Source organism: Mauremys mutica, chromosome 1 (assembly GCF_020497125.1).
Source record: "Mauremys mutica isolate MM-2020 ecotype Southern chromosome 1, ASM2049712v1, whole genome shotgun sequence".
Lineage (NCBI taxonomy): Eukaryota > Metazoa > Chordata > Testudines > Geoemydidae > Mauremys > Mauremys mutica.
The window spans coordinates 338,922,993-338,933,694 of record NC_059072.1 but is presented as its reverse complement, the minus strand read 5'-3'; the positions used below and the strand labels follow the sequence as shown (position 1 = coordinate 338,933,694).

Sequence of the window (10,702 nt, the reverse complement as noted above, 5' to 3'; positions counted from 1 at the left end):
AGAGTTGTACCTCTGGACTCTTGGCTGTTGGGGAGGCTGTAAAGACCCCGCTACAGAAAGCAGAGCAGCCTCAGGGCTGCCTGTCGGTTTCTCTGCAGCTCAGAGTCCCGGTAGTGCTGAGTATCTGGAGATGTATGCCTCCTGCCACCCCCAGGCAGGCCCTCTGTGCTGAGGCTTGTGCTGCTCCTGTGGCAGGATAATTATCCCCTAGCCTCCTGCAGCCTCTTTACATCCCCAGTATGCTGCCTGAGCAGCATATAGAGGCTGGACTAGAGCTTGACGCTTTTTGGAAGATGCTGTTAGGCATTTTTAAACTTTGGTTCGAAAACATGAGTTTACCTGCAGCGATGCTTTGTTTGAACTTGGTTATATTTTTCTCCCTTATGCAAGTATGTATAGATTCTGAAAAACACGCTGGGAGAAACTGAGACACTGGATGCTGTGAAGTTTTTTGTTTTTTTTTGATAGAAAGCTATTTCTGTAAAGTTCTCTGAGTGCCTTCAGTTTTTTCACCACTTGTTTCTGGAATCTTGAAGGATGATGATGTGTTCTCCATAACCATCCTGTGTGTATTTTTAACTAGTATATTAAGAGATGCTTTACTATTTGAGGAGAATTGTGTCTCATTTTAACAGTCGATAATAGGTGCATGAAACTGGCACGCTTTCTCTAAAAACTGTAATTGAAGGTTCAGTAAAAATAGCATAAGGCTACAACAAATATTTTCTTTAGCGTCTCTGACTCATTTTATTGATATATATTGTTTTGTAAAGTGAGGGTGACTTGCATTGTTTTCAACCAAAATAACACTCATCAGTCAACATAAGTGGGTAATTTATTTACATATTCTCATTGTGAAAATGTTCCAGAGACTTGACTTTTTTTTTGTCATGCACTGCTAGACTCAAGAGAAGAAAATTGAAGTAATACTTTAAGTTCATAGTTTGTTATAAGCTATTCTGCAACTTTTCCCCCCATTGACGAAAGCCTTGAGATTTTCTTACCATTGAATATTGCCTAGTGTGGAATCAAAATAAAGCAAGGATTAGGAACAAAATTATACTTTGTGACTCAGTGCTTTTGCCACATGTAATTAAAATGTAAATGAGATGCAGGGAGGTCATCTATTGCATTCAGTGGCAAAACTTGTTCCTAAATGCTCATTACAGAACACATTCAAGAGAGTTAACCATGTAATTACCCTGTGTGGGGCTGTAATACACTTCTGAATATTTATTCCGCATTTTAAAAGTGTAAAGCACTTTGCAAGTGCTACATATTATTACTTATTAAATAAAACATACTCACTTTGATTTTATGATCTCCACCTTCTCTGCCTCTGGACAGCATTATGGATCTCTGAAGCAGAATGTCCATGCAACATTCATTTAGAGGGATGCTGTTAACTAGATAATCATATTTGTCTGAACATTTTGCAGCTCCTATAGTTAAAAGTAACACACAAGATTATTAAAACTGTAAGAAGTTAGTGAAAATAATATTTTGTATTTTTTCAGCTGGTTTCCTTTATGGATTGTCGCTTGCTGTGTTTGGTCTCTTGCACTTCCTGTCTCTCACTCTAGCATAATGATATCACTTCCTCGTGTGCACACTGTTCCCCAGACACTACGTCTGTGTTTGCCCATAAGAGCAGCAGCAAATGGAAATTGAGGAGGCAGTGGGTTGGAGCATGGGGGCCTAGTGTGTTTGGCCTTGTCTACTCTAAGGAAACCTTGAATAACTTCCCATTGTTGCTAATGTTCTTCTGAAACCTGATATCCTTTTAGATTTATCTTATGAAGGTATCTGTTTGAGGTGGACTTCCTTCCCTATACGTTTAGATGAGCTCTCTTGCTCTGTAATTTTCCGACATTGCATGTTAAGGAGTGATTTGCCCTTGCCTCTTCTTTATTATACTGCAAAGGAAGCCATTTGGTGAGAGGGCTGCTGTTGGTGAACTATTGTTGCTACAGAAGTGAGGGTTGGAATCTGAAGCCTGGTCTACACTAGGCGTTTAAACCGGTTTTAGGAGCGCAAAACCGATTTAATGCCACAACCGTCCACACTAGGAGGCACCATATATCGATTTTAATGGCTCTTTAAACCGGTTTCTGTACTCCTCCCTAACGAGAGGAGTAACGCTAGTATCGGTATTAAAATATCGGATATGGGTTAGTGTGGACGCTGATCGACGGCATTGGCCTCCGGGAGCTATCCCACAGTGCACCAGTGACCGCTCTGGACAGCATTCTGAACTCGGATGCACTGGCCAGGTAGACAGGAAAAGCCCCGCGAACTTTTGAAATTCATTTCCTGCTTCCCCAGCGTGGAGATCTCATCTCATCAGCACAGGTGACCACGCACAGCTCATCAGCACAGTTAACAATGCAGTCTCCTGAGAATCGTAAAAGAGCCCCAGCATGGACTGCACGGGAGGTACTGGATCTGATCGCTATCTGGGGAGAGGATTCAGTGCTAACAGAACTGCGTTCCAAAAGACGAAATGAAAAAGTATTTGAAAGAATTTCTAAGGCTATGACGGATAAAGGCCACAGCCGGGACTCAGTGCAGTGCAGAGTGAAAGTTAAGGAGCTCAGACAAGGCTACCAGAAAACCAAAGAAGCAAACGGAAGGTCCGGGGCAGGTCGAAAAACATGCCGCTTCTATGCTGAGCTGCATGCAATTTTAGGGGGCTGCGCCACAAGTACCCCACCCCTGATCGTGGATTCCGAGGTGGGGGTTGTAATCTCTTCCATGGCTGAGGATTATGCAGACGGGGAAGATGAAGATGAAGAAGAGGAGGAAGACCTAGCAGAGAGCACACAGCACTCCGTGAGCCCCAGCAGCCAGGAGCTTTTTATCACCCTGACGGAATTACCGTCCTCCCAGCCCTCACAAGCGGAATTACCGTCCTCCCAGCCCTCACAAGCCACTATCCCAGACAATGACGCCATGGAAGGGAGCTCTGGTGAGTGTACCTTTACAAATAGCAAACATTGTTTTTTTAACCAAGCCTTTTTTAATGATTGATTTGCCCTGAGGACTTGGGATGCATTCGCAGACAGTATAGTTACTTAGAAAAGTTTGTTAACATGTCCGGGGATTGAGAGGAAATCCTCCAGGGACATCTCGATGAAGCGCTCCTGTAGGTACTCCAGAAGCCTTTGAAGAAGGTTTCTGGGCAAGGCAGCCTTGTTCCGCCCACCGTGGTAGGACACTTTACCACGCCATGCATGTAGCAAGTAATCAGGTATCATTGCGTGGCAAAGCATAGCAGCGTATGGTCCCGGTGACTGCTGGCATTCAAGAAGCATCCGTTCTTTATCTTGTTCTGTTATCCTCAGCAAAGTGATATCGTTCAGGATAACCTGGTTAAAAATCAGGAATTTAAGTAAGGGGGGTGGCCATTTTTCTACTGGGTTCGTGGAATGCATCAGCTTAAAAAAAAAACTTTCCTGCACGTAGCGAAGAGGGGGGAGGGGAGGAGTGAAATGCCGATGATCTTTTCTGTGTTTGGTCACCGGCGATCTTCCCCAAGGTACCAGACACGCAAGGGGTGGGGGGTGGGAAGGGTGTTGATTAGCAGGGAGCTAGCGTGGTATTACCCATGCGTTGGGGGGAGGGGTAAATCACTGCAGAAGCCGAAAGACAGTGGCTTACCATGGCCGCATGCAAGCTGAATTCTGATGCCTGGACCTGTGTCTGAGAGATGTGTAACTCCAGAGCTGCAGGCACTCACTATTAAGATGAAAAATGCGACCTTGTAGGGAAATCACATGTGCTAGGTGAATACTGCTTTTCACTGTGAAAGAGTATAACCATTGTTCTGTAAAATGTATCTTTCTAAATATTTATCTCCCTCATGCAGCTGCAAATTTTTCAACCATCCCTCCTCCATCCCAAAGGCTAGCACAGATAAGGCGGAGGAAAAAGAAGACGCGAGATGAGATGTTCTCGGATATTATGGAAGTTACACGCAATGAAAGAGCTCATCTGAATGAGTGGAAGGACGTGGTTTCAAATTACAGGAAAGAGGCCAGTGAATGTGAGGACAGGAGGGATGAACGTGAGGACAGGAGGGACAACCGAGATGAGAGGTGGCGGCAGGAAGACCGGCAGGAAAATCAGCGGTGGCGGCAGGAAGATCAGCGGTGGCGGGATGCAACTCTGGGGCTGCTGCGTGATCAAACTGACATGCTCCGGCGTCTTGTGGAGCTTCAGGAACGGCAGCAGGATCACAGAGTGCCGCTGCAGCCCCTGTATAACCACCCTCATCCCTCACCATGTTCCACATCCTCCTCACCCAGACGTGTAAGAACGCGTGGGGGGAGGCTCCGTGCACCCGCCCACTCCACCCCCGTGGACAGCCCAACCAGAAGGCTGTCGTTACTGTGAATTTTTTTTAATGGCCTTCTCCATCCCTCCTATCCTCCTCCCAAACCACACCCTTACTTCTCTATCTCTTTTTATAATGAATCAATAAAGAATTCATGCTTTTTAAATGAGAGTGACTTTATTTGCATAAGTAAGCTGTACTCGAAGGGGGTGGGGGAGTTGCTTACAGGGACTGAGTCAATCAAGGGGGTTGGGTGTTCATCAACAAACACAGCAGTCACACTGTACCCTGGCCATTGATGAAGCTCGTTTTCAAAGCTTCTCTGATGCGCACCGCTTCCTGGTGTGCTCTTCTAATCTCCCTGGTGTCTGGCTGCGCGTAATCAGCGGCCAGGTGATTTGCCTCAGCCTCCCACCCCGCCATAAAGGTCTCCCCCTTACTCTCACAGAGATTGTGGAGAATACAGCAAGCAGTAATAACATAGGGGACATTGGTTTGGCTGAGGTCTGAGTGAGTCAGTAATGTCCGCCAGCGCGCCTTTAAACGGCCAAATGCACATTCCACCACCATTCTGCACTTGCTCAGCCTGTAATTGAACAGATCCTGACCACTGTCCAGGCTGCCTGTGTATGGCTTCATGAGCCATGGCATCAAGGGGTAGGCTGGGTCCCCCAGGATAACGACAGGCATTTCAACATCCCCAACTGTTATTTTCTGGTCTGGGAAGTAATTCCCTTGCTGCAGCCGTTTAAACAGAGTAGTGCTTCTGAAGACGCGAGCGTCATGAACCCTCCCTGGCCATCCCACGTGGATGTTTGTGAAACGTCCCTTGTGATCTACCAGTGCTTGCAGCACCATTGAAAAGTACCCCTTCCGGTTTACGTACTGGGTGCCCTGGCGCTGTGGTGCCAAGATAGGGATATGGGTTCCATCTATCGCCCCACCACAGTTAGGGAATCCCATTGCAGCAAAGCCATCCACTATGGACTGCACGTTTCCCAGAGTCACAACCTTTCGTAGCAGCAGCTTAGTGATTGCTTTGGCTACTTGCATCACAGCAGCCCCCACAGTAGATTTTCCAACTCCAAATTGATTCCCGAATGACCGGTAGCTGTCTGGCGTTGCAAGCTTCCACAGGGCTATCGCCACTCGCTTCTCTACTGTGAGGGCTGCTCTCATCTTGATATTATGGCGTTTCAGGGCAGGGGCAAGCAAGTCACAAAGTTCCATGAAAGTGCCCTTACGCATGCGAAAGTTTCGCAGCCACTGGGAATCGTCCCACACCTGCAACACAATGCGGTCCCACCAGTCAGTGCTTGTTTCCCGGGCCCAAAATCGGCGTTCAATGGATAGAATCTGCCCCATTACCATCAGGATCTCCAAAGCGCAGGGGCCCGCGGTTTGAGAGAATTCTGTGTCTACGTCCTCATCACTGTCATCGCTGCGCTGCCGTATCCGCCTCCTCCTCGCCTCGGATTGAAGGTCCTGGTTCACCATAGACTGCACGAGAGTGCGCGAGGTGTTTAAAACATTCACGATTGCGGTATGGAGCTGAGCAGGGTCCATGCTTGCTGTGCTATGGCGTCTGCACAGTTCACCAAGCAAAAAAAGGCGCGAAACGGTTGTCTGCTGCTCAGGGAGGGAGGGGTGAGGCTGTAACCAGAACCACACGCGACAATGATTTTTGCCCCATCAGGCACTGGGATCTCAACCCGGAAATGCCAAGGGGCGGGGGAGGCTGCGGGAACTATGGGATAGCTACGGGATAGCTACCCACAGTGCAACGCTCCAGAAATCGACGCTAGCCTCGGACCATGGACGCACACTACCGATTTAATGTGTTTAGTGTGGCCGCGCGCACTCGATTTTATAAAATCTGTTTTACAAAACCGGTTTATGCAAATTCGGAATAGTCCCGTAGTGTAGACGTACCCTGACTTCCTAACTCTTAGGAGCCCTGAGACAAGAGAATAGGGTGTAATATTGAGAGACAGAGTTAATGCTGTGGCTGTCCAGATGTTAAGCCAATCATAGCAGCAGCTGATATAGAGAAAGCAGAAGAGTTCTGCGGGAATTCTGCACCAAAAAATTAAAATTTCTGCACACACTAATTTAAAATTCTGCATATTTTGTTTGTCAAAATAATGCAATATAATCATGCCAGTTTCAATTATTTTGGTAATTTATTTAAGCTACAATATAATGGATGGAGAATGGAAGTGGGTAGTATTGGAGGAAATCCCCCAAATCCCTTTGTCTAATAGTAATGTAACTAGGTTTGACCCTTTATTTCTCGTTATTCGTCAACAAATATAGGCAGCCATATGCTCAGTGTTACATTATAGGCAACTGAAGAGCAAGTGAGGGCTGGGGAATCAAACTCACAATGTGTATTGGCTACTGACCATCTCCAGAAAGGTCAGTTGTAATGGAGCACATTTTGACAGGAAAATTTTTCAGTCTGAAAATGTAGACCAATGCTAATAATTAAAGCACCATGAGTATTTACAAGGCCACACTGTCATTTACAGTGCGGCTTCTTTACAGCCTCTGGCAGTGTAAAGGAACTTTAAAACTTTTATACCTGTTTTATGTTCCTGGGAGAATTCACTAAGAATGAGAACAATTCACCAACAAGAATGGGAACAACTAAATAGGCAGGCTGCTACATATGCTCTGTGTGAGGGGACAGCGCCTACCCCTCCATGCTGGCCACAGTGCAATAGTGAGCCAGAGGGACAGAGTCTCTCTCGCTCACTCGCTCATATGCCTGCCCAACCCTGCCCCCTGGCAGTGATTGACATCTCCTCATGCAAGCGCACCCAGCCACCCCACTTCCCCGCACTGATTTACGTCTCCGCTGTCTGCTCTGGGCTGCCGGGGAGGAGCAAGTGACCGCTTTTGTGGCTTCCTTTTACTTCCCCTCAGAAGTAATTTTTCTGATGGGAAGCAAAGAAATCTCCGGATGACATAAATTCCGTGCCAATTCCCCCAGGAGTAAGAAGATCTAGAGCAGCTAGCTAGGGTTTGTCTTCGTTGCAGATTTAGCCTACACATTTTCTAATTCCCCTCCTGTCCACACACACAAACCTCTCACTTTACTTTAGTGGTGCTTTCTGTCGATCTGGGATGTGTGGGCTAGAAACCAGTGCCACTTTCACTAGGGCTGGTAACCTCCTTTTGCAGTGAGGATGCAGACTAAATCACTCGAATGCTAATCTTGTCCAGTGCCTTTCCCCCACCCTTCTGCCTGGAGGGACAGATGGTTTCTCCCAAAATGTATTGGGTGGGAAAACCCATGTTCCACTCTGAAGTGCCTCCAGCTGTCGTAGTGACACACATGGGCGAGCTCAGCACTAGTGAGCAGGCAGTAATCTGAACAGGTCTTGAGTAGGTGAACCTGGGTGCCAGTCAGCTGGGCTAACTCTGTATAGAAGACTAGAACTGGCTGGAGAGCGACAATTCCAGTCCAATTCTGAGGTTTCAGAATTTGTTTACATTTCATGTTGGAATGAACAATGGGCCTAGTGGTAGGGTACTGATCTGGAGCATGGGAGACCCAGGTTCAAGTGTCCTTTACCACCCATCTATAGAAAACCACTCTCTTTCTCCTTCCTCTATTCCATTTCCAATGAACACCTTGTCAAAACCAGTATAGCTTTGAAAACTGGAAATTTTCCAACCAGCTCTACTGAAGACGCAGGTGCATTGCTATTTTCAAGAAGCTTCCTAGCTATAGCAGGCGATGCGTAATAGGTGACTCAAACTGTGAAACTTTGTTGGCAGAAATAGCCTTTTCTTAATGCCGGGGGAGCAAATTTGTTGAAATGACTTTAAAACGTCAGCTGTGAGAGAACTCATACACATTCAGTTTTCCTAAGAGCTAAGGAATTATCTGGGCAGTGATCTTTTCACATAAGAATGGCTGTAGCATTTCTCTACACCTCTTACCTGTGGATTCTCCCCTTAAATGTTGACATCTGGTGGCAGTGGCTTTACACTTTAGCAAGCAAGTGAGGTAGTACTCAGATAACAAAGTGATAGCTGGGGGTGGGGGGGAAGAGCCATTGTCTTCACTCAGTGCAGCGTTTCCCCCTCCCCACTGCAAAATGAGAAGTCATTTGAAGCGGTTCCATTTTACACTAGTGTACTCATTGGTTAACGAGTTGGAAGGTTTTCTCTCTCAGTGGAGTGTTCAGTGAGGATGAGTTGAAAGGGAACTTTTATCTAGCAGAGAAAGGTGTAACACAATCCAACGGCTGGAAGTTTAAGGTAGACTAATTCAGACTGGAAATCAGGCATAAATTCTTAACAGTGAGAGTAATTAATCATTGGAACAATGTACAGGAGAACCTCAGAGTTACGAACACCTGAGTTCCAAACTGACCAGTCAACCACACACCTCATTTGGAACTGGAAGTACACAATCAGACAGCAGCAGAGACCAAAAAAAACCCCAAACCCCCACAAATACAGTACAGTACTGTGTTAAATGTAAACTATTTTTTTTTAAACGGGAAAGCAGTATTTTTCTTTTGCATAGTAAAGTTTCAAAGCTGTATGAAGTCAGTGTTCAATTGTAAACTTTTGAAAGAACAACCATAACGTTTTGTTCAGCATTACGAATGTTTCAGAGTTATGAACAACCTCCATTTCTGAGGTGTTCGTAACTCTGGGTTTTTACTGTACCAAGGGTTGTGGTGGATTCTCCATCACTGACAAATTTTAAATCAAGGCTGGATGTTTTTTCTCAATGTTATGCTCTAGGATGTACCTAATGATTTATTTTATTATCCCTTTATTGTGTGATGTTATGATTAATCAATGTTATACCATATATATTAATTGTATGTTAGTTAGAGTTAATTTGTAGGATTATAGAAGTATAAGATTGATCAGTATTTAGAGAAACCATGTAGTAGACATAAGTAAGACAAGCTGAAACACAAGAACCTGTATGCTGAGGCCTGCAAGATTTTAGCTTAGCTATTTTGCGCCTTGGAGACAAGAAATGATGGTATAAATCAATGACCGAGAAGTAACCCGAAAGATTATGGGAAAAGAGGTACCAACTAGTAATACTGGAAAGCATGGCCACGAAGATTACATTTAAATTATAAAATGCTGTAACAGTAAATATTGTCTCCAACATGTGGCTTAACCACAAGATAAAGGTGGTATGTCAATGTTCACGAGAACCTACACAGCCTATAGAATTCGGGGTCCCTTGTGTTTCTAGGGGACACAGAACAATAAGAAAGAGAGGGTTGACACTTTCATGTACACGCACAGAATGTAGGTATAGACAGAATCACAATATAAAAAAGGTGTTCAGAGCAGGAAAATGGAGCTTCCTATGGAAAACTCCAGCAGATACCACTCCCATATTGTTGATCAATCCATGCGAGGGCCAACGCACTCTAACACCATCTAGGAGGATGTGAGGATGTCTGTAGGTATAAATGGTACCATGGTACTTATCTTTAGGAATTGTAAATGTGACATTTATAGCTTTGTTGGTAACCTTAATAAAACTGCTAAAAGATAGATGCTCTTGTAATTGTGTTATTTGCCTATGGTTTCATGTGTTCATAGAATCATAGAATATCAGGGTTGGAAGGGACCTCAGGAGGTAATGTAGTCCAACCGCCTGCTCAAAGCAGGACCAATCCCTAACTAAATCATCTCAGCCAGGGCTTTTTCAAAGCCTGACCTTAAAAACCTCTAAGGAAGGTGATTCTACCACCTCCCTAGGTAACCCATTCCAGTGCTTCACCACCCTCTTAGTACAAAAGTTTTTCCTAATATCCAACCTAAACCTCCCCCACTGCCACTTGAGACCATTACCCCTTGTTCTGTCATCTGCTACCACTGAGAAAAGTCTAGATCCATCCTCTTTGGAACCCCCTTTCAGGTAGTTGAAAGCAGCTATCATTCTTCTCTTCTACAGACTAAATAATCCCAGTTCCTTCAGCCTCTCCTCATAAGTCATGTGTTCCAGCCCCCTAATCATTTTTGTTGCCCTCCACTGGACTCTTTCCAATTTTTCTACATCCTCCTTGTAGTGTGGGGCCCCAGACTGGACAGTGCCACCAATGTCGAATAGAGGGGAATGATCACGTCCCTCGATCTGCTGTCAGTGCCCCTACTTATACAGCCCAAAATGTCGTTACCCGTCCTGGCAACGAGGGCACACTGTTGACTCATATCGTCCACTGTAACCGCTAGGTCCTTTTCTGCAGAACTGCTGCTTAGCCCTAGTCCACAGCAGTGCATGGGATTCTTCCTTCCTAAGTGCAGGACTCTGCACTTGTCCTTGTTGAACCTCATCAGATTACCTTTGGCCCAATCCTCTAATTTGTCTAG

The 10,702-nt window shown here is 45.4% G+C and overlaps 1 long non-coding RNA gene across 1 annotated transcript; it reads right to left on the bottom strand.

Annotated features, from left to right (window-relative positions):
* Nucleotides 1–739: 739 nt before the first annotated feature.
* Nucleotides 740–8,488, bottom strand: LOC123351492. The gene is made up of 3 exons (XR_006574031.1): nucleotides 8,288–8,488; nucleotides 1,309–1,442; nucleotides 740–1,017 (listed from the first exon to the last, which is right to left on the bottom strand). It is a non-coding gene; the product is annotated as an uncharacterized LOC123351492 (long non-coding RNA).
* Between the last annotated feature and the right edge of the window lie 2,214 nt (nucleotides 8,489–10,702).